Here is a 25,967-nt window from a genome sequence, read left to right as displayed (position 1 = left end):
ATGGTCTTCAAACATGAGGTAAGTCTGAGAGACCGTGACAGACACCAGGAGCACAAGGAGACATGACCGCTAACTATAACAAATTTCGGCTGGGATCCTGAAATGGGAAAATGTCATTAGGTAAAACCCCAGGAAATCTGGTTTTACCTAAAATAAACAGTGGACTTCAAGTAATATTAATGTGTCAATATTAGTTCACTAATTGTAACAAATGTATAACACTAATGTAAGATGTTACTAACAGCAGAAATTGTGTGTGTGCATTGGGAGAATATAAGGGAATTCTCTGTAGTATATTCTAAATTTCTCTGTAAATGTAAAACTGTTCTAAAAAAAAACTACAAAAAGTATACTGTGAGTGAATTATCTGTGTTCTTCCAGAGCTCAGTTGAGAGAATAAAATCAGAAAAAAAATGACCATACTGTGTCATAAATTTATAACATCGGTTTGAACAAGGAGCTGTGGGAGTTGCATGAGGACTTTTAAGAGAAACTAGAATCTTGTCTACTAAACCATATCTTACAATATTTGAATCATCAGTAGCACCTAGCAAGTGCCTTGCTCAGACAGAGGCAGCACTCAAACATCTCAGAGAAGGCTGAGGAAGCCAGGTAGGTCCCTTTTGTGAAAACGACCTATATGTGGTAGATATCAATAAAGATCAGTTCCCTAAACTGCCCTCTCTGTCACCTCCCCAAATGGTGACCTCGAGTTCCAGTTCGAATTCTGTCACACACACCTTTTTTCCACAAACAGCTGGTGAGATCCCAGCCATTTGTCCTTTTTTGTGCCTCAACTTCACATGAAAGATTTTCTTGAGAAACAGCAGAGAAAATTGTTTTTCTTGGAGTCAAGAGTAGGCAACCAGAATCACATACACACACACTCAAAAGACTGGACACTTGACCATTTCAGAAAGGACTCCATTTTTGGAAGGTAAAGGGTGAAAGGTCACTGGATGTTTACATCGGCTTATACTGTGTTTATATTCAAATGAGAAGTCCCTTCAAAATATTTTAGTCAGCACCAGATTTTTCCACCGAGGACCCATTACTGAGATTTATCAGGCTAATTAGCAGAATCCCTAGTGTAGACAGAAAGTTAAACCAGCAGAAGCTCTGGCACCAACAGCACTAGGAGTGCCATCTTTTCTGTTGAAAGCTGGCTGACCATCCCTGTAGCTGAATTCCTGACTAGAGCAAGGTGAGGGTTAAATCTAACCATTACATGCCTTCATTTTGCAATGACTGCGGAAGTATTTTAAATTAAATTGCAGACATCACACCTCCACGGTGTCTACGCTATTCTCCAAGATACCCTCGTTTTAATCTGAACCCTGTCACCAGCTGTGAGACCTCCGGCAAATCACCTTACTCTTGTGGATCCCGGTTCCTTCCCCTGAAAACGAGGGCACTGGGTTAGGTCTCTCTTGTTCTTTCCATACCTATACTTTACGAATCTGTTATGTTTTAGCTGAAGTAGAGGAAAACATAAAGGTACATGTAGAGTCGCTAGCTTTAAGTCTTTTGAGGGTCAAATTATACACGCCGTAAAAATTAGCCTCTTTGAGTGATCACATATTAGCGTTGGGCAAGTATGTTTAGGACTACACTTCTTTTTTTCATCTTTCAGTGTGCTACGTCTTATAAAGAATTCTGTATGTATTAGTGATACCAGTATAGACTAAGTTATAGCATTGTTTTTGGGTTTTTGTTTGCTTGCTTTTAAAGTCACAAAGTGGAAATAGTAACCACTGAAGGGGATCAACTCATCAGCTCACAGATCTACAACTCTGCCTCTCCAGCTAAAAGGGTTGGTTTCACAGCGGATGGGGCTCTCCTCTTGGCCTTAACACGAGACAAACCTAATTCTTGTTTCCAGTAGCAGTCACCATATTTCCTCACGTTTCCTATTTGGTCCTTTATAAAAAAAAAAACCCCAAACGTAGCACTCTCTTTTTAAAAATTCCCTTGAATCATTCTTGAAGCTCCCAGCGTATCTGAGGACCCTCCAGGTACGGACCTTTAACGCTCCCTCAACCTCGCAAAAGAAGTGGCGGAGCTGCGCCCCGTGGGCGCTGCGTGGCGCGCACCTGAGCGGCCAGGCTCCCGGAGCAAAGGCGGGCGCCCGCGACAGCCGGGCTTCTTCCCGCAACGCACACGGTCAAGGCCGCCGCTGCCTAGGCGTCCGGCAGCAGGAGCGTGCGGGCCGGCCGCCTGGCCATCACCTTGCGCCTGGGGTGGGCGTGCTGCGTCTCAGAAATCCCAAGTCTTAGGTGGCCGGTCCTTCGCGTTGGAGGATCGTGGGTGCAGCCCCGAGCTCGCAACCGCTCCGCCCTAGGCGGCTCTCTAGGTCCTTCTGCCCGCTGTGCCTCCGTCCCTAGTCTCGGCCGAGCGCCCAGGTGTCCCCAACCCTGGCCCGCACCGCCGGGGCCTGCAGGTCTCCAGAGCCCGGGCCCGCGTTCCCGCCGCGGGTCTTGCCTGGCTTCCCACCCGGCCCCGCCCAGCCTCCGCCGCGCCGGGGTTCCCAGCCCGGCCTCTCCGTCTCCCTCCCACCTCCGCCCCCCCACCCTCCTCCCCAAGAGTTGCTATTTTTAGCAAATCCTCCGTGCGCCGCCACCGGTTCAGCTCGCAGCTCACAGTTCGCAGCCGCTCGCTGCCGCCCTCCCGAGCTCCAACCTCGGCGCGTCCCGAACACCGAGCGGAGCTCTCCGACCTGGCCCCCCGCTCCCGCCGCGCTCGCCGCCGTCTCCTCCTCCGGAGTCTGTCGCAGCTGCTAAGTCCCCGCTGGCGGAGCAGCGGCGGTCCCCGAGTCAACTTTCAGCCCCCCCCTTGGTTCCTGCCTCGCCATTCTCATCTCCTCGAAAGATGGCTGTTTGGAGAAGGGGAAGAAGTTAGGGGGTCGCCGGCGCGGGGCGAAGGAGGGCGCGACAGCCTCAGCAGGAGCGGGCGGAGGTGAGTGGCACCACAGCCCGGTCCACGGCTCGCGAGCTGGGGAAGCTTGGAATTGGGGGCCGGGCGTTCTCCGGATGCGCCGCTGAATTCCCCGGCCGGGCTCCCCAGGTTAACAGCATCCCAGTCGGGACCCCGACGCCGCTTGTCTTGCATCTTGCAACCCAGAGGTTTGGGGGGTTTAGGGAAACCTTTGTCAGAAGTTCGGTGCCAGGTGATCTTTTGGTGTAGACCCTGACATTTGTTAGGCGACCTAGGCGAGGGGTCGGTTGCCTGACCCGCCCCCCTCCCGGGGCAGTCCCCCTGCCTCGGGCCCCAGTTTACGTTGGAGCCCAGGTTTGAATGGAAAGTTGTACCGCCAACGTGTTGCTTGAGGAGCAATACTTAGTGGGGGTACCTTTGATGTATCCTGGGGGACTTCAGTTCCAAGTCTATACATTAGAATACTGGGTTTTAAGAAAGTTCCGGAGCCTGGAGGATGGGGGTGGTGGGCAAAGCCGTTCCTTGGCTAGTGGAAGGAGAGGGATGAATCGTAAGCTTATTAATGTAAACTGGCGAATTAAACGCCACCCGAGACTGTCACTGTGGTGACTTGAGGGAGGAGAGGACGGGGGCGTTCCCTGAGCGCCTAGCGGGCAGCATTTGTTTGCCTTTGAAGCCTGCCTTCGCCCACTTGTCCGCAGCGAGAGGTGCTGCTGCCGGAGGCCTGTGCGTCCGCGGTGTGATCGAACGGGACCCAGCTGCTCTCCAGATCCCAGGCGCGGTTGTCGGGGAGAGGTGGCCTGCGGCGGGGAGCTGAGGACGCGGTTCCTGTGATATAGAACTGGAAAATCTCTAGTGAGTCTGCTATGCTCTAATTTCAGGAAGATCAGTCGCGTTTGTTTTCCCTGCCAGGGAGGCGTGTGTGATCGCTGGAAAGGAACTTTTAGATTAGGTAACTACAACATTTGAAATCTGAGAAATCTACGTGTATCTCACTATACGAGTATATTGTGTGTGTATGTGTGTGTATACAAAATGTAGGAGTGGCATAAGAAAGGCTTAAAAAGTTTAACTGCAATCGGAAAAGAAAGTGAAGAGTTAATTTTTTTCTCTCCAAAGGGTATAACGGTGCTTATACAAAATACTCGTGGTGTGCTGAGATTTCTCATAAAGGAGAAGATTTAGGAATTGCAGGTATTTGGAGTACAATTGATATTTTCAAACCTCACAAGCAGTATTGAAATCTAGGAAAAAGGATAAGTATATAGAGAAGTTATATTAAAGTAATTTAAGTTATTTGGAAAGAAAAGCATTTGACATTTGAAAAGGCCCAAATGTTATTTTCTGGTGCTTTAGAAATCTTTTTTAATCCTGTGATTAATAACAGCACAGAATATGTTGCAGTTAATAAATGAGGACAATTAAAATATCAGGCTTGGAAAAGTGTATCTTTTGAACTACTCTTTGGGACTGTGGATGTTTATTATGGAAATCGTTTTCCGACTGAACATTTCTTGTTTAATATATTTGCTTTTTACCACAGATCATTAGTCCTCCTTTTCCTTTTAAACCACTGTTCCAGTTTGGACCAACTTAATTACCTAAACACCCAATCACTGACATGCCTTCTGGAAAGCATTTGCATTTAAAATGCTTAATAAGGATATTGTATTTCCAAAAGGACAAGTAATTTAGTTAGTTATAAAACTTTCTTGTAATTTATTTCCATCTATTTTGTTTGAATGAGACACATCTTGGGGAGAGAAGCAATTTCTTGGAATATGTCATTTTCTGGAAGAAGTAAATGTTTGCCTGTGTGTCTCAGTCACAGACAGGTGCATGGAAGGTGCAACTCCTGAGTCTGGCCTTTGGTGTCAGGCTGCCAGCTGGAGGCAGAGACGCTTCCCCAGCTCTCCTCCTCCTGAACGGATCGCCTTTGCTGCAGAGTGGGCACTGGTAGCTGCACAGAAGGCTGTGCGGAAGGAAGTTAAAAGTTGTAAGTGAAGTACCAGTTTGTGGCTAGAAGGGAAGGTGTTTTTGTTGTTGTTTTTGACTTTTGTCTCCCTGTTTCTTTCCCTCTGCAACTGAGCCTAATGAGTGGGCCTTTATTATAAAGTAAGAACAAACATTGTTTGGCTAGAGAGTGTTTGGCATATTAAATGATCATCTTCTGTAAGAATAATGATGCCCTTCTGAAATTAAAAAGATAACTTACTACGTTATCACAGATTTTATGATTGAGTGTTTTGTGGGCATCATTTTGTCTATTATGCCCAATATTATAGTAGAGAGTATCGCTTTATGAAGTTATTACTACTATATATATGTAGTTACTTTATATATATATATATTTGAGATATAGTTGGAATATATTTGGATTTAAGGAGTTTTTCTTTATTTAATCTTTATTGTATTTTTCTTGCATTACCATTTACTCCCCTTATGCCCCCTCCCCCAAGCAATCACCACACTGTTGTCCGTGTTCATGAGTCGTTTTTCCTTTTTGTTCAATCCGTCTACCCCCGAACCCCACCCCTGACTAGCTGTCATCTGCTCTCCATCTATGAATCTGTCTGTGATTTGCTTGTTAGTTGAGTTTGTTCAGTAGTTTCCACATATGAGCGAAATCATATGGTATTTTCCTTTCTCTGACTGGCTTATTTCACTTAGCATAATGCTCTCCAGGACCATCCATGCTGTCATAAAGGGTAAAATCTGTGGCTGAGTAGTACGTGTAAATGTCCCATAGTTGTTTTATCCACTCATTTACTGATGGACACTTGGGCTGCTTCCATATCTTGGCGATTGTAAGTAATGCTGCAATGAACATAGAGTTACTTATGTTCTTTCAAATTAGTATTTTGAGTTCTTTCAAATATATTCCGAGAAGTGGGATCACTGGGTCAAAAGGCAGATCCATTTTAAATTTTTTGAGGTATCTCCATACTGCTTTCCACAGTGGCTGCACGAGTCTGCATTCCCACCAACAGTTCAGCAGGGTTCCCCTTTCCCCACGTCCTTGCCAGCACTTATTGTTTGTTGATTTATTGCTGATAGCCATTCTGACAGGTGTGAGATGGCATCTCATTGTGGTTCTAATTTGCATTTCTCTGATGATTAAGGGTTTAAGGAGTTTTAAATCATAAAGCCAATTGACCATATAACCTGTTTAATTAACTAGTTTAGATGATACACATAATTCAGATTTGCATTAATATATGCATCTAAGGATGTTTTATGGTTGTGTTGCTATCGTTTCTTTTTACTAGAAGTACCTCTATTTTGAAGTTGTTTAAATATTACCTCACATCGTGCTGTACTTACACCCGTTGAGTGGGGAAGGTAGGTGATTCTTAAACAGAGATATGGAGCAATAGCTAACAAGGAGGGTCATTTGAGAAACATATGGACACTGTAAAATCCTTCTGTCTGTAGCATCTGTACCTTCTCATTAGTGAAATATTGTAGTTACGGACATTTTTGTGTTATTACATCCAAATGTGGCTTTTAATTTTTGCTTCAATGGATTTTTGTTTGTTTTAAAATGTAACTTATGTTAATGTTTAAGTTGGCAGAGGCTTTTATTGTTTGAAGCCCTTCCCTTTTAATAAGCACATCGTACTTAATTTTTATTGCACACATCCACCTGATACCTACAATTGTCTCCTAGCTTGTTTTTGGAACTCTTACCTTTCATTTGAGAGACAGATAGGAAAACATATTGTGCTTACTTTCGGAAGGAGGCAGCGGGTACATTGATACATCCAAGGTCACACACTAGAGATTCAGTGTGAAGCTGAGGGTAACATCTATATTTCCTGTGTCCTCCTATTCATCACGGCCAACTACTCTGGTGGCTGTATTATGACATTCTCATAAATTTATACAGTCCTAGGTTTTCAAAGCACTTAGCTTTGTAAATGTGCAGGTCAGCTTTTATATCAGGCCAGATAGTCGTAAAAGACTAAGTCCTGCCTGTTGCCTGCCGACGGGGAAGAGCCGTGACTCCTGTAGCTAGTGCTAAAACAAATACACACACCTCTGAAGGGTGTCCATTCCTCACGCCTCCCTGTCCACACTGGCCCCACCTTATCAACTGCATCCTGCCCTTTCATTGGACAGTGCTAAACTGATTTGAAGTTTATTAGCGTAGTTGTCAAGCTTGAGGATCATCAGGCTCACTGGTGAGATAACTCAGAACATGATGTTTTAGAAAAGAGAGTATTGACAGAGGACAGTGATGGACCGTCTACTCTAGAGCAAGCCAATATTGATTAGCGATCATGTTGTTCTGGGTATCAGGATACCCACCATCTCTTACTAGCTCCGCTTTTCCAGCTGAATGTCTAGAAATCAAAGTGGACAGAGGGTTTGTGCAGTTATCTAGTCATTTCTGTCCATGGAGATCTGGCATCTGGATAAATCAGAGTTAAAAAAAAAAGAAAAGAAACAGGAGGGCAGTTCGTTCTTCTCTAGAGAAGGTCCTCTTACAGCTTTCTCTTCATCCTCCACAATTCCTTCTCCTTCAGTTCTCTCCAGAATCTTTCAGGACGATTGCTCACGTGATTTGTGACAGCCAAGGTGACAGCCTTCCAATATTGTATTGTTAGATTCAAAAGTGGGATATACTATCCATACTATCCAGGGTGTGGAAGAAAACATTGATATTTCATAGAAATATAGAATCTTATGAGAGAGCACATGCATTTGATGTAAGTACTTTTGGTATTTTTGAATAAGCAGGTGATACTAGGAACTCTCTATTTATTTATTTTTTGCTCTTTTCCTTAAGTATATGGATTATAGGAGTATGGTTTGCTAGTTACTATCTGTTTAGAGCCCCAAAGAGAGAAAAACTCCTATTTTGTGTATTTTTTCTGTACCAGAGAGACTATAGCATACTGAGAATGAGGCTGAGAAGAATTGAAGTTGCTGGAAATGGTACTTTCTTCCCATTTCTACAGAAGAAGCACATGGATGTGGACTAGTCTGGTTGGAATGAAATAGTGATGAGGGGTATTTGAAATGGCTACTGAAGGAAGGATAAGATTTGGATAGCTCCAAATCACTCAAGAAATTTGGTAGCAGGTCATCGACACTAACATTAATTAACTTAAGCATTAAATAAATGTGTTCGAGGATATTGATGCTGTTCGTTTCTACTGTTTGGTAATACATTATTACAGATTTAGTTTCATTGCTCAGAAGTCCACACGTAGCTTGCCTGGGTCCTCTGCTCAGGCATCTCAGGTGGTGTTGGTTAGGGCTGCAGTCTTTTCAGAGACTGAACTGGGGATAGATCTGCTTCCAAGCTTCCTTAGATTGTTGGGAGAATTCATCTCCTTGCCTCTGTAGGACTGAGGTCTCTATTTTCTTCCTGGCTCACAGCTCTTAGAGGTGCCTGCTGTTTTTTGTCATGTGACTGCCCTCAGGGGCACTTTTACAACATTTCACCTTACTCTTCAAAGCCAGCAAGGAAGAATCTCTTGTTCCAGGATAAAAAGACAGTCATCACTGTTTTATTCAAAGTAGACTAGTCCACATCTACCTTCTTCTATAACATACAGGAGTGTTAGGGCATCACTTTTGTCATATCACATAAACTAATTAAGGAAGTAACATCCATCACCTCTGCCACATTCTATTGGTTAGAAGCAAGTCACATGTTCCATCCACATTTAAGGGGAACAGACCATGCAAGGGCATGACTCATTGGAGGGCCCCCCTAGGATGTGTCCACCACGTCGACTATCTCATATCTGAAATATTCAGCAGGTGTGGCTTAGAAGCCACTCAGTTGGAAACAATGCCCTCTCAACCACTGTGAAGAATCAATTTTGTGAGCTAGTGCGGCTGTCACTGTTGTCACGTCAGCTTCTGCAGTGGAAGGCGGGCTCTGTATCATAAGAGGATTCTCCATATATAATGATGGGGCTCAGTTGTTCTTGGCCAAAGAGAAAGACAAATGTCCACTGCTGAAGGAAAGGAGAAAAAACTGTGAGCAAATGATTGATGGATGAAATGTTGACGTTTCTGACCAGGATTGGTGCGATGACCATTCAGAGGTGGAGTTGGATTGGAGAGTAGCTGGGGTCATATGACTCCTTAGAAAGAAACCTCTTCTAGGACTTCGGAGAATGGTGGTAGCGAGGCCCAATTTAGGAACGGTGGTGGTTAGAAAGGTGTGGAAGCATTTAAAAAGATGAATCACTAGCACATATGTTAGTCTAGGATTTGACTTAATTAGTTCCCTAATGTATTCCACATGTGAAAGGTTTTTAAGGAACTGGTGCCACCGATCCTTGCAGGGAACCAGCTCTGTGATTTGGAGGCCAGCAGCGTGGCCTGCCCTTATTTTACAAGAGTGAACAAGCCAGAGACCACCTTGGATCTGCTGTACGTCTGTGGCCCCGAGACTGTGGGGTATTGCGTGGGGACATGGGGGTCTATGGAGCACAGCCTCTTGCTCCAAGCACTTTGTGGGAATGATTTTTTTTTTATCGAATCAGCATCTCATCTTTGGCAACTGAGTTCAGATTTCCTAGTTCTGCCTCACCTCTCCACCCTCCCCCACGCCCAAGTAAATGGAGGCTTTGTAAGGTTAAATCACTTGCTAAGAGTCATTCAGCTAGGATATGAAATCTAGGTCTGATATCAGAGCCCTTATTTAGTCTTGAAGTACACATCCCATACTCGTGAGCAGTAAGTGAAGTTTCCAGGGGAAGAGCTTTTCTTCTTCCTATTGAAGAGACTGTCAGCACTATAATTGCTCTTGGGTTCCTCCATTCATCATGGGAGAGCTGGATACTGGAAGATGAGGGCTACAGAGCCGAGTGAGAAAGTGTGCTGTATCGCGCCTTCTTTTATTTTCCCAGCAGGAAGTACAGATTATAGGTCTCTTCCATCTAAAAGTAAGAATGTGGAGTGCTGTGTATTTCTATACTTATCATCTTGGCTATAATCAAAAGCACTGTCTCCTTTCTCTCCTATATGTAGATTTCCACTATTAAATTCAATCAGGAAACATTATGAATTCTCATTGCCTCTTTGGCCATTGGGTTCTTTCTATAGCTTTTTCAGTTTTTGATCTACTTGAAAAGTCTATTCAGACATTCCTCCTTTTTTCTTCTATTACTCGGTCCCCGTTTCTACTCTGTGGTGCCTCTGTATTCTATTCATAGATATTCTGCTTTTTTCCCTCTTCTGTTTTATGTATTAAATCCCTTCTTTAGGTGGATCTAGTTCCATTGATCGGAATTGTTGGCCCAGATCCCTCTGCTGCTCCACTGTCACATACAAGCTCCGTGCGCACTCATCTGTATTCTGTGCATTTTACTGAGTTGTACCCTGTGCCCCAGCACAGCTGAGGAAGACCAAGATTTTCCTCAGTATTTGAGCCAAAACATAGACGTTTAAAACTGAGTACCCGAAAGCAGTGCTCTGATTGGATTGTGTTAGGTCAGGTGTATACCTATGGCCCACTCCACTGTGGCCAAGTGGACAGAGTGTTGTGATGGCCACATCTGAGCTCAGGTGAGTGCCCTTCTCTAGTGGGACTGTCCCCCCAGAGGGAACTTGTGGACCACCCTCTGCCTGATTACAGTCTACTATGGTAACCTAATGCAGAGCAAGATGTAACTCAGGAATTCTTGAAATAAACATATTTCTTCATATAGGTTTTAGATTTTCTAATTTAGCTTAGGCCAGATTTGACTCCAAAAGCCCAATCTTGTCAGCATGGCACCCAGATTCTCTCACAGACTAGACCTTGTCTGTCTTTATGACTTTCACATTTTAAAATTCTTGATGCTCCCTGCTTTATGGCTTTAAGGATTTAAGCCCTAAGCTTGGAGCTAGCAAATGGCTTAGAATTTAGATAACAGGAACAACTAGCCTGACAGACTAAGTCACTACCAAGAAAAAAGTCAAGATGTATGTATAAATGTGTGTGAATGTATGTGTCTGTGGGTGTGTGCAGGTGTGTGTGTGTGTTTGGCAGGGAGGGAGCAAATAATAACAACATTTTAGCGTTTCAGTCCCTATATCTAGTCATTCTTGAAGTCATTCTACCACTGATTATTCTGGGATTATGTTATGTAAGCAATAAATTACCCACAAATTGAGTTTCTGCGTCTTGTAATTGAGGGCACTAAATAGCCCTGGTTTATTTCAGCCTAGCGTGCTCAGTGCATTTTATGAACCTGCTACCTCCAGAAGCATTGGCGGCCATCTCTTCGCCAAAACCAGACTTCTGCTCCTATGGCGTTTTATTTGGAAAGTGCGCCCATGAGGAGGCTGCACCTTCTCTGCTCTCCTTTTTGCTCTAGGTCCAACATACGTTCCTCCTTCTTTGTGATGCTTCCCCTGCTCTCTGCACCCAACCATGGTCTGACTCTTCTCTTAAGTTCCCACACTCATTTAAGACTATGGCAGTGGTTCACAGAGGCTTACAAATTGACGTTTGCTATTAATTGATTACACAAATCCATAATAAAATGGCTACTGTATGATTAAGGCTTTTAAAGGAATTTGCACTTTATTACCCAGAACAGCATCTTTATGCTTTTGACATAGAGTAGTATATTTGCTATATGGCGTGATTTACATATGTATTTGTGGTTTCTTTCCAATGCCTCTATGGCCTAGTGGAGATCCATGGCCTCCCATGTTTACATGGGAGGGAGGGCAGAGAAGGTTCAGCCTCCTAATGAGCAGCGCCCTCTCCAAGTAAAATGCCATAGGAAGAGTGGTCTGATTTTAGCTAAGATTACTCCTCTATACAGTATGAACCTAAGTTATTCTTATACATTTTACTTACGTTTGTAGGAACATAAAATAAATACAGATGGTTTAACTTGTATGTTTCACAAATTATAAAACCAAAACCAATGAACAAATATTAAATGTGAACAACAGAACTGATGAAATTAAAAGATTTATTTATGTGGCAAATGATATTCTACTGTTGAAATTATATCACCAGTGTAGGGTTTAATTGTATAAAGATGTAGCTTCAGATCCTGTTCTTATTTAATCTGTTTGTATGTTTTATATTAATAGAAATGCAGAAAGTATCCTTTTAAAAAGTAGATTAAAAGAAAACAATATTAACTTCAAGTCTTTGTCTGCTGGTTCTGTTTAATCAGACTTCATATATGATCCAAACTTTATCAGTAAATTATCTCCAAATGTTGGTTTTAGTGAGACATCCCCTGAGAACTCTATAACATCTCTTTGCTCTCTTAAAGATGTGATTAGCATTGTGAAGTTATTGAATTCTGAATCAAACATTTTAGCCATAATTGCAGGAATAGAGAACAGATTGTGTGGAAAGTACACAGAGATAGGATGCAGGCATCACTTTCAGATGATGATTTTAACCGTGTAGTGCAGGTACCTTCAGATGCCTGTGCCACCCCGTGTTCTTTAATGCCTCATTCGTCTTCGCCTCTTTTCGAACCGGCATTTACTTAGTGAATTGTATGTGGTTTGGCCTTCACCTAGTACATGATTGAGAATACCCATAGCAAATGCCAGAATGAAAATTTGGTGGCCATATTTGGTTTTAAGATGATTACTCAAAAATTAATTAGAATACATTTACATTTATTTTACTTTTTCAGATTATCATCTTAGTGCAAACTGAAAGTGGGGGAAAAAAAGTCCACCTCAAACTCCTGGACTTGAGTATGAAGTACATATTCCCAAATATTAATTGCCACTTAAAACCTTTTACGTCTAACTGTGTGGAATATGTCATGAATTGGGCCGTAAGCCCTTCGATGGAAGAGAGGACTTGTTGACTGCGCTTTGCTTTCCTCTGCAGCAGTAAGTGCACTTCAGACAGGTGCAGCCCAACAAGCCTTGGCTGGCTGACCGACTGTCAAGGTGTCGTTATTCCCTCCCACGCCGAGAGCCCCTCGAGGGCAGGGACTATGTTGTTTTAATCTGGGGACTCCAAATTCCTAGCACCGCAACTCTTAGACGAGAAATAATAAAGGTTCTGAAAGAAAGAAAATGGGTAAAATATAAGCTTTGCATGTGTGTGGGCATGTGTACGTGTGTCAGATCTCGTCTTTCATACACAAGACACTTCTACCAGTTGCACATATCTGTGCTGTCCGGTGGAATTTTCTGTCAGGATGGAAATATTCTATATCTGTGTCCTTTAGCGCCAGAGGCACTAGGCACATGTGACCTTTGAGCATGTGTAGTATAGTCAGGCCAAGAGCCTGAATTTACTTTTATTTAATTTTAATTATAAAACAATGTCATATGCCTAGTAGGCAGCCCAGGTCCAAACATAATGCCTCTATTCTCAGATTTCTTTGCCTACATCTCCAACACTGCTTCGTTTTTGGGTTGTAATTGGATGTTGTTACTGGACATTGTTATTGGATGGCTACAGTGAGTTATGTCATGTTATACACAGAGTGATATATTTCATCGAATTGGTGTCATTATTCTCCTATATGACGCACAACTTTGCACGTCATGTACTCATTCACTCACTCCACCATCTGACTTTTTAAAATCATTTCCTTATTATTCTAGAGGCCTTACACCGACCACTTTACCAGATACATTTTACATACATGTTTTTTAATAGCCCAGGTGTTTTTCTGTTTCTTATCTTGTTTTAACCTTTTTCTTTTCCAATAAAACATTTAAACTTGGATTATCTATGTGGTCATTGTCGTCATCATCATATGAAATGGTGTTTGTGCTCTGCTAGCCTGTATTTGATACACTAATGTCTGCTGATATTGTAAACAGATTTCAAATTTACTGTGTTCTCAAAAATGCCTTTGAATATTCTCTTTGATTCATTTTCTTTGCTTTTCTTGTCCTTTTAGTCTTTATTGCTACAGGAGAAGAATGAAGAAGAATCATATGCATTTAAACATACTATAACCCAGTCCTTATAGAAGATAAGTTTCATAGTTAGTGTCAAAATACGTGAAATCAATACAATAGGATTTACCGTTTAGAAAGGCAAGAATTGCTTTCTATAAGTGGCCAAGTCTTTCATGCAACTTGTGGCAGTTCCAGAGCAAGACTTAGATTAAAATCCATCATACATTTATTGAGTGCCAGTATTGGGTATATCACATATATTGTCTCATTTCTTTCAAGGAAGCTGAATCCTACCAATATGTAATGGTTACAGAGACAAAATATTCAAATAAATTGAAATGAACTCTGCTGACAAGCAGAAACACTTCAGCATTTTCCACTCCTTCTCTACTGCTGAGGATTTAATACTCGTCTTAAATGGCAGAATTTGAAAGCACAGGCTTCAGCACAGAGACTTGCCTTTCAGTCTAGTATAATAGTTTCCAAACTTGAGCCTGCAGAATTTCTCTGCAGGGCTATCCGCACAAAAGACTGTAAACTTCTTTACAGCTGAGTTAACTCCTTTTCCAAGGCACTTTTGTCATTACTAGGTTTTTATGTTGGACCTACTTTTCCCTCACTACCCAAAAGATGCAACTCCTCTGTATTTCCTTATTTCCACTTTCATTCCAGCACAGGACTACTCACTGGGAGAACTTGTAGATATGCTTTTTAATAGGTTTCACAAAATAGGAGAAAAAACTCAGTAGCAATATATAGAATTTTGCACTCATAAATACCCAGTTGTGCTTCGGTCTCGTGATTGCTTTCATCTACCTCTTAATGGTGAGAGGCTAGTGCCACTTTGTTATCTTCCTTTAACTTTCCCAAGAAACATCCTCCTAAACATCCCTAATGATGAGTGTTAATGCATTATGTTCATTGCAGGCAGGTTCAGGGAGCAAAGAAGGGAACTTTCTTTTGTGACTTGCACTATAAATATATTTTGAAAGTTCCTACTTATCTGTTTGACCCAATTTTTAAAAGTTACCTACATTAAATAAATATTTCATGAGTGTAGCATTGTAGTGAAACAATAGCTGTTTGCTTTTATCTATAAAGTTCAGCAAAAGCCATTGCCAAACCTTGTGAGCTAACTTGTTTACTAATAAGAACACCCTTTTGGAGTCACTTACTACTTTTTCTCTATAAAAACAAATTTAATAAATTCAGCTTGTTATGTTTTTGAAAGTATAGTGCCAAGACTACTCAAGCCAAATGGGAAAGTGTAGGCCAAATGGAATGGGATTTCAGAATAATGGCTACAGTTTTAACTCCCCTAGAATAGCAAATCTGAAATGTTCCTGTGTGAATTTCTGATTTTCAAGTAACTATTAAAAACACATTAAGACTTATTTCATACCCTCTTCTGTTTTTCTTAACATATCTTATGATCCCCATACTATATTATTATTTTTGCATGAACATCAAATTATCTTTTAAAGAGATATTTATAATAAAAACAAATCTTTTGTATTTACAGTAGTCCCTTCTTATCTGTGGGGGATACATTCCAAGACCCCTAGTGGATGCTTGAAACTACAAATGGTACCAAACCCTGCATATACTATGTTTTCCTATACATACATACATACTTGGTATAGAGTTTAATATAGAAATTAGGCACAGTATGAGATTAACAATAATAATTAGTAATAGAATTATTATAACAATATACTATAATAAAAGCTATGTGAATATGGTCTCTCTCAAAATATCTTTGTGTTGTATTCACCCTTCTTGTGATGATGAGATGTTAAAGTAGCTTAAGATTAAGTCAAGAAGTTCCACCTTTTCATTTAAAGCAGTGATTTTTCAATTGGTGTGCTGCAAGAATTTTTAAAACGTGCAGTACCTGACTGTTTAGTCAGGGGCACTAACGTCTTTTCCCTTGGACTGTCAAATTAAAACATGACAATAGCCAACACAACAGTGTGGATGAATCAAAACTATACCTATTAATTTCATCAGATTGGTTGTCAGGTTGGCAAAAAATATAATAAAAATAATATATTTTTTGGTCTGTACAGAATTATTATAATTAGTTCATGTGTGCCATGAGATGAAAAAGGTTGAAAATCCCTGATTTAAAAAAAGTACTTAATGGCTTTTCTTTGTCATCTGAATCGCCAGCATAAGTACTCTTGAGCTTTGGGGCCATTATTGAGTAGAATAAGCATTGCTTGTACACAAGCACGGTGATGCTTTGACAGTCCAAATGATGACCAAGATGGCTACTAAGTAATTAACTGGTGGTTAGTATGTACAGTGTGGATACACTGGACAAAGAGTGACTCATGTCCCAGATGGGAAGGAACAGAATGGCCCAAGATTTCATCATGCTACTTAGAACAGCCTGCGATTTAAAACTTATACATTGTTTATTTCTGGAATTTTTCCATTCAATATTTTTGGACTATGGTGGACCATGGGTAACTGGAACCATAGAAAGTGAAACCGTGGGTAAGGGGGCACCACTGTACTCACGTAGTTCACATTTTCAGTGCTTTTCATACCGTTTCCATTTGGTATCATCTTCTTCCTGAAGCACTTCCTTGAACATTTCTGGTGGCAGAAGCCTGCTGGTGTTGGACACTTTTGGCTCTTGTGTGTCCGAAAACATCTTTATTTTACTTTCATTTAATAAGATTTTTGTTGGGTATGGAATTCTAGGTTGACGGTCTTTTTCTTTTAATACTTTGAAGATGTTGCTGGGCTGTTTTCTCACTTGAATTGTTTTTTATGGGAAATATGTTATTTTAATTTTTGTTCCTGTTTCTGTATAAAATATCCTTAAAGGCATTCCCCTTTTCACTGGTTGTGAACAGTTTGATTATGATGTGTCTTGCTATAGCTATCTTAATTTTTCTTGTGTTTTGGGTTTACTAACTTCTTGGACCACTGGGTTTATAATTTCCATCAAATTTGAAAAAAATTTTAGGCATTATTTTTTCAAATTATTTTGGTTTTCCTCCTCTCACTCCTCTATTTCATGGTCTCCAATCACTTGTGTATGAGGATCACTGATGAGCTGGTTATTTATGTTTTTTTCCCTCTGTGTGTTTCATTTTGGGTAGTTTCTGTGGTTGTGTCGAGTTCACTACCCCTAATCACACTTGGCCTATGTTTTATCTCATACATTATAGTTGTCATCTCGTGTAGTTCAATGTGGGTGCTTTAAAATCTTTTATGTAAATTGATAGTAACTGTTTTAATCTTGTCTGTAAATTCTAACATCTATTTTAATTCTTGGTCAATTTTGTTTGCTTGATTTTTCTCCTTGTTATGGGTTATATTTTCTTACTTCTTTGTGTGCCTGATAATTTTTGATGGATGCCAGACATTGTGAATTTTACCTTGTAGGGTATTGGGTATTTTTATATCCCTATAAATCTTTTTGATCCTTTTTTTTAAAAAAATGGGATGCAGCCAGATACTTGGAAACAGTTTGATCCTTTCAGATCTTATTTGTAAGATTAGTTTCTGAGTACTGTACTCAAAACCCTATGAATTATACATCTTCCAGTTTGCCTGGTGGGAACAGGCACAGTTCTCAGCCCTGTGTGAGTGCAAGGTACTGTTGCCTCTAATCCTTTCAGGCGGTTCCTTCCCTGGTGGCTGTTCTTTCCTCACGCATGTGTGTTGAGCCCTACTCAGCTGACTACCTGAGGGGTATTTTTCAGTCTCTGGATATCTTTTTTGTGCAGTCCTCCTCCATCTGGTACTCTGTCCTGAGATTCTACCTGCTTTGATCTCCTTGGCTTTTCAGATACATCTCTGCAGCTCAGGGGTCGTGCTGGGGCCTGCCAGGGTTTTCTCTCCTGGGGCCGTGCTCTGGAAACTGGGAGAGTCATAGGGCCTGTGTCATCAGTTTCCCACGTCTTAGGGTTTTCCTTATGTTTCCCATTTCTCAAGGATTATTGCTTGGTGTCCAGTGTCTTGAAAACTGCAGTTTCATATATTTTGTACAGCACTTTCATTTTTTTTTTCAGGCAGGAGGGAAAATCTTATCCCTGTTACTCTATCTTGTTGGCCAAGATAATTTTGGAAACTATGTATGTACATATTTAATACTCAGTGTAACATAGTTCATTGTGATAGTCTTCCTATTTTTCAGTAGTTTCCAAACTTTCTATAATGAATACTTTGCACTATAAATTTATTTTCAAAAATTAATTTTTAATTATATTCAGCCACATCCTATACTATGCTTGTTGAATTTAATCTTCACTTTTTTGAATTGCTAACCTTAGCAATTCAAAACCATTTTTTAAGGTAAGCCAGCCAGATTTAAGGAGTTAAATTTGTTAAACATAGCATACATACTTCCAAGTGGAGAAAGACTCTGCTGTAGTGAAGTACTGTGTTCTTATTAGCTTGTTTCTTAGAAGGACTGAAGCCAAGTAGCTTTGAGATAATATACTTTTAGATAGATTTTTTTAAAAGCTATTAATTTATTGTCTTGTAAGTTGTATTACTTTTTTTGGAGTTTCTTAAATATATTTTTAGAAGTTTCTGTATTTCATGGGTAGATCTTTAGAATGCTCATATATCAAGAAGTAGTGAACTATGCACTGGTAAAATGTTTTAGTTTCTCTAGTATTTGAATGATAAATATAGCCCTGTGAGCTAATATGAGAATAAAATGTCAAAATTCAGGAGCACATCTTGCTATAGTACACATGTCGTGTTGCTTCAAGAGTTTTCTGGCAGTAAGGGCACAATTGACTGTTAATTTAAAAGAATCCTTGAGGTGGTATAGTTCCATATGCTGCAGGAATATGTCAATGATTTTTTTTAATTTTATAATTTGAGTTTTTAATGCAGTCTTTTGAAAGCTAGTTGTTAAGCATGGCAAGAAGGCTAGAGTTGCTTTAGAATTCTTAGGGAAATAATTTTGTGAGAACAAATTAAAATTAACTTTAACTCTCTTCAGCACTGTCATAAATACTAGCATGCCGAAGCCAAAATTGCAGCACTATTACATTGCTATGTTTCCAATACTGAAGCATAAAGATTAGGCCAGATTTATATTCTCTTGTAAAACTGAACCAAAATATAAATTATTTGTAGCATGTTAAGAACAGAATCTGAAAAAATTGAACACCACTCTGGTGGAAACTTCTGGTTGTCTCTTGATAACCCTTTTCTCCATTATCCTTAGACAGAGAGATCCCCTGAATGTTCACTGGGGACAGACCCCTGCAGAATACAGGTGACATTTCTCAGCCTCCCGTGAAGTAGGCATTATGCCATGTGACCCAGTTCTGGCCATAGGATACAAGCAGAAGTGATTTGTGCAACTTCCCAATGGGCCGTTAAGGACAGGGCATGGTGTGGGGGTGGGGGTGGACTCTGGAGGCTGGAACAAGACATTGAAAAAAGCCCTGGGGTGATGATGACTTCTTGAAGCAGAGCTGCTGTCACAGCTTGGGGTTTTTTGATGTGAGTCAGTAAGAAACTTTTATCTTGTCCTAGCCACTGTTACTTGGGGCCTCTGTCACACAGGCAAAGCTGTGCACACTGTTCCCACCATTTTTGTTTATAAGATATGTTAGTAGCTGCTTTTTATATCTGTAGGCTTGAAAAGACAAAGTGGTCACGCATCATAGATACCTACACTTCTTTAAAGAACCTGTTTTTTTTTGTTTTTGTTTTAAATTGAACCAGCCCATCATTATCAGCTGAAGAGGACAACACAGTTAATCCCCTCTGGCTCTTCTCTGAGAAACTTAAAGCTCTGAGGTGCATGATTTCCTATTCTGACTTTTGAAGAAACCAAGGTTTGGGGAAAGAGAGAAAGCTAAATGATTCATCTTTCTCCTTTGCCTCCAGTCACCCAGTACTTTTTCAGTTGTCCCGTACTTTGTGTTTCATGGTCCTCAAACCCCAAAGTCCACTTTTCAGTTCCCAGTGAGAAGAGGCTCCCTGCGCTGTCTCACCCTGTTGACTGCCCGCCCTTCTGGAAACGGCCGCCTCTGTGGGATGTCACTCCCTGGCCGTTGGGCCCCCTGCTCCCTCTGTGGCCTCCTTCTGGGACCTCCCCCCACCTCCCCATCTCTCTGTGAGCACACTCTCCTCCTTGGCTCGCTGTTTCTTTTCCTTTGTACTGGGGAGATCCCAAATCGACAGCTTGTAGGCACGGTTTGTTGCTATTGCACAGAATTTAAAGAAAAATGGAATTAATTGGCCATATTTAAAAATGAGGATATTTAACACGCAATTCAGGTTTTGGCTTTTTGTTGACCGGGGAGATCTGACAACGCCACACCTGCATTCTCAGCATTAGGTGGCTGGAGCTGAGTTATTACTGCTTCCTTTAGATGGGGCATGTTCTTTCTTCTTTGCGATGGTCCCCATCATGCTCTGTTGCTTGCTTATTTATTTATTTATTTATTTACTTACTTACTTACCTGATCACTTAGGCATTTAAGTTTATGATACTCATATCATTAGCCAGTTGAAGTGCAATTAATCTTTTCTGAAAGTGATTTCCCTTTTCTTCCCTTTTCATTTCTAATTTCTCCTCCCCATCCCTACCCCGACTACCCTATTAGACTATCTTGTTGTCTCACCCAGCTTGCTTGAGTGGAATCTTCACCGAGTTTTGTCTCTTGTATTCTCCATCCTCGCCACTTCTAGAGTAGCCTTCCTAAAATTAAAATGTTCCTAGGACTCCGTCTGGCCTGAAGAATTTGAATCGCTCCCCAGCCTGTAGATGACTTCAGACTCCTCGGCACTGGTGTCCATGTGGAATGGGGCAGCCACTTTGGAGAACAGTTCGGGCAGCACACCTAGGTTGCGGGTTCGATCCCTGGTTGTGTTGTGTACAGGGGCAGCTGACTGCTGTTTCTCTCTCACGTGGATGTTTCTGTCTCTCTCTCTTTTTCCCTGCCCTCTCTCTGAAATCAATAAGCGTATCCTCTGGTGAAGATAAAAAAAAAGAAAAAGAAATGCTGTGTAATTTTAGATGGCTTTATTAAAATACAACCTGACCTCTCTCTGCCTTTCTCTCTCACCCCCTTCCTCGACACACACACACCCTTTAAAACGCTATTCCAAAAAGAGTACAATAAAAAAAATGAGAATTTTTGCTTTTCTCACAACTTATGCACCTGAGGAAGGTGTTACATTTCAGGCCTAAAGTGGGTATTAAAATGGCACTTTCCCCAACAGATTTTTAAAGTGTTTTCTGTACTTTTCAAAACAGTCTTTCCTCTTCATGGCAGAGAAGTCATGAGTTAAAATTCACAAACTAATTTTATCTCCCAGTTTGGATCTCTTCACTGTGCAGAGGCAAATAGGGGCTAGTTAATGCTTCTTCTTTGAAAAATGCAATTATACTTAATTATTTATGTCGTCCCTCACGTTTTTTTTTTTTTACCTTTGGTTTTTAAACCTAGAATTTTCTTTCCTGTCCTGAGGTGTCTCGTTTAGGATCCCACAGTCAGACCCCCAGACCAAGGTTCGAGGGCAGGTAGTTCATTTAGGAGGCAGAGAACCCATGAGTAGGAGGAGTATGGGAGGTAGTCAGTTAAGGGTAAGCCAGCTACCATTTTGGGCAATGGAAACTTAATTCTTCAGGGACTGTAGAAGGCAGGTCTCGGAATCATCTCCCTGAGAAGCGAGGGAGCTGGAGTGTTATACCAGAGAGCCATTAGTGCTCAGCTGAGGGCTGAGCAGGTCCAGAGAAAAATCCCCAGGCAACACAACAGAAGTGCGGGCAGTGGGCAGCCTGTGGGCGTGCGTTCAAATTCAAGGTCGGGGACTCCGGCAGGCATGGACCACTGCGCCCTCTCTGGAGATGGTGCGCCTTGGTGGAAGGAGTGTTGACGTGGGAACGATGTCAGGATTTCAGTTAGCCTTACTCAGTCATCTAGTCAGCCTACAGAAAAGTAGCCACTGTGTGCTGAATACTGTGCTAGGTGCTGATGGGCTAAACCTATTTGCTTGTTGAGGCACTCAGCTTTTTAAATGAAGCTCAGGTTCTTCATTTATAAAGATAACTTATTTTTTTCCTTTCAAAGTTGAGACTTAAAAGACATGATGTTTCCAAAAATACTTTGAAGTGTTTAAAACAGTATTTCAAATTTATTATTATGGTACTTACCCAATCTTGCCCTAAGAAAGCAGTAGAAATGTGGTTGGGCCATAAACTTGTCTCTTATCTAGGATATGTTAGCCAGTCAGCAGCTGTTTTTATTCAGCCTTTGTGACTCTGGCCTCTGTGCGGTTTGTACAAGACAGAAAATTTATAAGTCCTATGCAAGGAGTAAGGTTCCATGGGGACGGTTATGTTTAGCCAGTTGGCAGTGAAGGGGTCCCAGGGAAAGTGGGTAAAATGAGCCCCACAGTAATGTGGGAATTAGCCATGTGGAAACAGGAAATTTATGGAGGAGTGGTACATTCCAGGAGAGCTTTTGTTGAGCCCAAGAGGCGGAGCAGGTCAGCATGCACTCAGTGCCCAGGGTAAGCTTTGAATGCGTGGGTTGACCAGGACAGGGTGACATTCTGTCTCTTTTGCTAACTAGCTATGAAGTATCTGACTAGTTACTCCAGTTTTCCTGGCCTTTCTTTCTTTATAATTCAGGGATTCTAGTACTACCTGTACTGTAAGACTGTTATGAGGTTATATTCTAAGAATAAATGAGACACATTATATCAGGCAGCTAGAATACAGATAATTCTTAGTAGCCTCATTTGTAGCTTTTGGTATCACAATAATTTCAGAATCCAAGTCATATTGCCCTAAGATGTATCCAGCCTCACACCACGCGAGGTTTCCCAAAGTATATGGCACATTAATCTCACAACATCTGTAAGAAAAAAGGATTATGACATTAAGAGAATTTGAGAAATCCTGTGTACCATAGATGGTCTTTATGGAGAGACACATTAAGATATTAATAGTACCGAGGTGTCTGAGGAAACTTTTTTGACTTTAATACTGTGTTTTAAATTTCTTTAATCACCAGTTTCTCCCTCCCACCCCACAATGTAATACGGATTCATATTGGCTACTTCTTGGGACATACTAATTTGAAGAGTCTCATGAATTGCATCAAGCAAGTTACCAGTACTTACACACCCACATTAAGTAGACACCCATGGGTACCCACAACATGGGTAGACACCCATATTGTCTACCAAGGTAATCACCTGAAGGACGTGTGAGTGATCTTCTGTAATATGGCCTTTGCCCAAAATATTTTTTAAGATCTTTCCTTCAGCTATGCCTCTGAGCCAATTTATGTCAGTCCCCCACGTTCATCGTTACACGACCTTTTACATATTTCACTTCTGGTTTTCTACTAAATTGTATCACTTGCCCTGTGATTCTTTCTGGGTCTCAGGTCTGTTCAGAATGATGGTTTTCTTGGCCTCGCTTGAGATAATTTAAAGAACACTCCCCAGACAATTCTGAAAGCTGACTTCCAAAAATGCTTGGAGTAATGCCATTGTCATTAAACGAAGCGGATAACTTTCAAGGTGAATGGTTTTCAAAGGGACGGCAGCTACTTGGATGCATATTCTCTCTGCAGATTAGATAGTCTGTCATTTTACGTCTGCATAAGGAGTGCTGCATTCCTACTATGTCCTTGTTCCTGTGATAAATACCACTGATACGGGGCAGATGTTCATAGCCTGGTAGTGAAGGAATAAATGTTCAAAAGCAATCATGATAGAAGGGATAAATACAGTTATAGAAGGATCAGAGAGGGATGTAGGTATGGAGGATGGGTCTGCGTTGGGGGTCAATAAACGCTTCCCAACAGCAGCAGTCCTTACAATGCACTGCCATGTGAACAATAGAGAAGGGCTATTCCAGGCTGAGAGAGATGAACGGGAGGAGGCTCAGGGATGAAAGTGAAGGAGGGCGGGGGAACTGCAACCACCTGAGTGCAGGGAGACTCTAGGCTCCTCCTAGGAAAGTGGGAGGTGGTGAGGCTGGGAAGCCAGGTGCAGTACTGACCACAAGGGCTGTGTAAGTCCTGAGGGAGAGAGTCTGGAGTTTATCTTTAGATGGGAGAGCACCACTGATAGATTATGAAACAGAGGTGGCTATTGTTTTGATTTTAAAAAGATTGTTTGGGAACAGTTGTTTTGGAGTAGGAAGGGACAGGAGGCATGGAGCTCAGGAGACCACTTGCTGCAGGGGTCCAGGCAAGAGTGAGTCTAAACCAGGGTAGTAGGAGGGATGATGGGGAGGAGGGAACATCTCTGAAGGATATTTAGAAGATGAGAAGGTAGTTGTACTTGTTAAATTTAAATGCTTATTGGTTATCCATTTGTACTGTCATTGATTCCTAGAGTATCTACTCTGTGCTAGGGAATGTGCTAGACTCCAAGGATATGGCAAGACAAGAGTCACAATGTCCCATGTGCCCGTGAAGCTCACAGCTTAGTGGGAGAGGCAAGCATAAACAAATAATGACCAAAATAACTACTTAATTACTAAGTAAATAAAAAGGGGACCTAACACATAAAGCAGTTTGCACTCCGCTCTAGAGCTTAGCAGAACAGCCTGGTCTGCTACATGGTAGAGATTTGGAGGTAATTGGTGAAGAGTTGCTAACGGAGCTGTGAGCAAGATGGTCTAGCCTGGGTTTGCAAAACAAGAGCAGGAACGGAACTGAGGTTAGAATAATATGAACCTTCGAAGGGGAATGGTGGATGAATAAAACCCTAGGACAAATCTGGAATAGAATGGCAGAGTAGTTGAAAGGCATGAGAAAAGGGTTGGGAAAGAGTCATAAAAGACAGGCGTATAAAAGTTCTGACTTCAGCCCTGCAAGGCCATGTTGGCTCCAGCAACAGCAGAGAGTGGAGTGGGGTAGGTGTACAAGGCAGTGGTTTGCTGGAGCAGGTTTACACTGACTTGTGAGACCCAGATTACACGCTGACTAGTAAACGTAGCCATAATTGAAACTTAAATTATTTTGTATTGCAAAGGAAATCCTCACCAAAACAAAAAGATAGCCTACTGACAGGGAAAAGATATTTGCAAGTGATGTACCCAGGGAGGGGTTAATACCCAAAACACATAAAGAACTCATATAACTCAATGTCATGAAAGAGAAAGGTAGAAATAAGTGTTGGGGAAAGGTGACAGAGAAGTGTGAGGAAATGAGAATGCAGACCATGGTGGGCAAATTCACCTCGAACACAGGGAGCACCCCTGTTACTGTAAAGATGAGAAAGGATGGTCAGTTTAACTGCATGTACATTAAAGTCATTTGCATCAGTGAACTGTAATTTAAGAAATGGGCAGAAAATAAATCAAGAAAGATATCTGTTAATTTATGAATAAATTGTAGACTAAGAGGTGAATACTGTGATTGACCAGGGCAAGTTTTTGTGACGATTTAATCTCTGAAAGATTATATAGTATTTTCAGTCTCTTTTTCTATACGGAGATATTTTTGAATAAAAAAGAAAATGTAAAGGCATCGCATGCATTTAAATATTAAGTATTATTTCTTTTGCCTGATAAATTTCTGTGGACACAGGTTGAGTTTCTACAGGGTGATCAGAAATAGGGTATGATTTGAGGTTGACTAAAAAGCATTCATTGCATGCATGGATAGTTTGAACACAAGGTAAAATGTTATCCAGACTGCTGAAGAAAACAAGTCTTATTTTGGAACATGACTTTCTTCAGCATTATAATTTATGACTTTTCACTTGGATTCTTGCTTTTAACACACTCATATTTATATATATGCTTCAATCAAAGAAATGCATAACATTTTGCTTACACTATCTCAGTTCTATTAGTTTTCTGCTCTTGAAATTTACAATTCTTATTTTTCTCTCCATTGAAATATAGTAACATAAAGAACTATTTCATGTCTTCATGGTACTTTTTACATTTTAAGTCTTTTCAGGTCTATTTTTTCAAAATACATTAAATAATTATCCTAAATATTCAGAAGTACTAGTACTGATTATGCTAAATATGGGTATTGGTATTAAATAGTACATGCAACTGGCTCTTATAGCTATTATTTTTTGACATTATGGTTACCTCACCTATCTGGCTGAGAATCTCAAGGTCTTAGCCTTGACTTTTGGAAGAATAATCCCTCACTCTGCGCTGGGGTTGTTAAGAGTTATAACGGTGAGTTAGAACTGTG

The 25,967-nt window shown here is 41.1% G+C and overlaps 1 protein-coding gene across 1 annotated transcript in view; it reads left to right on the top strand.

The window, feature by feature from the left end:
- Positions 1-2,674: 2,674 nt before the first annotated feature.
- Positions 2,675-25,967, top strand: part of HDAC9 (histone deacetylase 9) — an 820,804-nt gene continuing 797,511 nt past the window's right edge. Inside the window, exon 1 of the mRNA XM_045827591.1 lies at positions 2,675-2,955. The gene's annotated coding sequence lies outside the window, so the exon portion shown is untranslated. The remainder of the gene's footprint in view (positions 2,956-25,967) is intronic.

This window comes from Phyllostomus hastatus, unplaced genomic scaffold (genome assembly GCF_019186645.2).
Source record: "Phyllostomus hastatus isolate PE091 unplaced genomic scaffold, TTU_PhHast_1.1 phas_scaffold_78, whole genome shotgun sequence".
Lineage (NCBI taxonomy): Eukaryota > Metazoa > Chordata > Mammalia > Chiroptera > Phyllostomidae > Phyllostomus > Phyllostomus hastatus.
The sequence above is the reverse complement of the archived record's forward strand: the minus strand, read 5'-3'. Positions and strand labels throughout refer to the sequence as shown.